The sequence below is a fragment of the Euprymna scolopes genome, chromosome 31, assembly GCF_053919585.1.
Source record: "Euprymna scolopes isolate OS-2025 chromosome 31, ASM5391958v1, whole genome shotgun sequence".
Taxonomy (NCBI): domain Eukaryota; kingdom Metazoa; phylum Mollusca; class Cephalopoda; order Sepiida; family Sepiolidae; genus Euprymna; species Euprymna scolopes.
The window spans coordinates 17,272,911-17,274,543 of NC_136512.1; the positions used below are offsets into that span (position 1 = coordinate 17,272,911).

Genomic DNA, 1,633 nt, shown 5'->3' on the forward strand with positions numbered 1-1,633 from the left:
GGGTAAAGATATGCCGTCAGAAACAGGTGTAAGCGATGCTCCTATTATCAGTGCAGCTTCGAAGGCGAGCTAAAGGAGAGGGGCGGGAAAATTAAAAAAAAAAAATGGCGGAATATTGTGTGGAGTTAGCGGGAAGGTAAACTGGCGCCATCTGTCGGCCGATTTCGTTTATGTGAGAGGAGAGACACGAAAGAAAAAAAGATTTCATATTCATTTTCCAGCCCCCCCCCACTCCATTGATCTACGTGAAAATTCACGTGAATCGTTTATTTTTTACAACATGAAAAAATAGGTGATTGCCCCAAATCTCCCCTATATAAAAAAAATAAAGAAAAATCCGTATAATGTATATAGAATATCGTATACCCAAAATCACATAAATTAAGCTAGTGGATTTATTTTTAACTGCCCGGCGTTGCCCGGCGTTGCCCGGCGTTGCCCGGCGTTGCCCGGCGTTGCCGAGTGTTTGGAGGTGTGTGTTGAGCAAAAAAAAAAAAAAAAAAAAGTGGTAGTAGGCAGTCAGGCAGTCTCAAATCCGTACCATGAAGGAGGACAAAAACGTGAAAAAAAAAAACCGTGACGTCTTTGCAGTTGCGCCCATCGACAAACCGGAAGTGACGAATGTTTAAATTAAGCCTAGTCAATCGAAATGAGGGGATGACTTCCGAAAATATCGGCGAAAAAAGCGACACCTCCCTGGAGAAAAGTGCCCAGATGAGGGTGAAGGAATTAAAAAATTTTAGCCAATTTTTGGATATTTGTCTTCCAAAGGGTCGCACTTCAAAACAATAGCAATCTCATGAAAATCCGTCGTCTCTTTCGAACGTTTTAGGCATACATACATAAAAATGCTTTCTTCAGTCTTGACAGACTATGGATATCCACTGCAAGGGTGCCTGCGCGTGAAATTTTTGTGGGAAGAGTGGAAACAATGCCGAGATAAGCGGAAAGCACATATAGCGCCTAGAATTCCCAAATGGTCACCCATTTGGTACTAGCCAGGCCCAACGTTGCTTAACTTCGGTGATCTGACGAGAACCGGTGTGTCAACGTGATTATGCCATACAATTTACACACACACATACATACATACATACATACATACATACAGATTAAAAAAGTTATTGGCAGTTGTTTCAAATTTTCCCTGTAAAAAGAAGAAACCAGAAAAATAAAGAAACATCTGCTTAATATACCTATTCATTATATAAAAATATCTTACACAAAAAATCACATACATTAATCAAGTAGTTATATTTTTATAAAGAAAATCATTTGATTTTGTCCAGAATCCGCATTGTATTAAAAAAAAAATAAAATAAAATAAAGGAAAATCTGTTACAGATAGAAAATATCGTAATCTAACATTTTTCATTAGTTTTGTTTCTTAAAACATAACGGGAATTCTGGACAAGGACAAAAAATATTAGTCATAGTGTCGTAGAGGACCAAATGAAGACTTACTTTTCCAAAGTTGATTTTCTAGTTGGCGGAGGAGTTTGGCAGAGTCTGCAAAGGTAAACTCTTTCAACTTTGACCACTTGACAGCCAAATTTTCGCACAAAAACTGATTAAAAAGCGTGGTGCATGTTTGAATACCCTTTATGTAAAATTTCAAATGTTTACACCAAAA

The 1,633-nt window shown here is 37.9% G+C and overlaps 1 pseudogene; it reads right to left on the reverse strand.

Annotated features, from left to right (window-relative positions):
* Positions 1-951: 951 nt before the first annotated feature.
* On the reverse strand, positions 952-1,068 carry LOC145256034 (5S ribosomal RNA; annotated as a pseudogene).
* Positions 1,069-1,633: the final 565 nt, after the last annotated feature.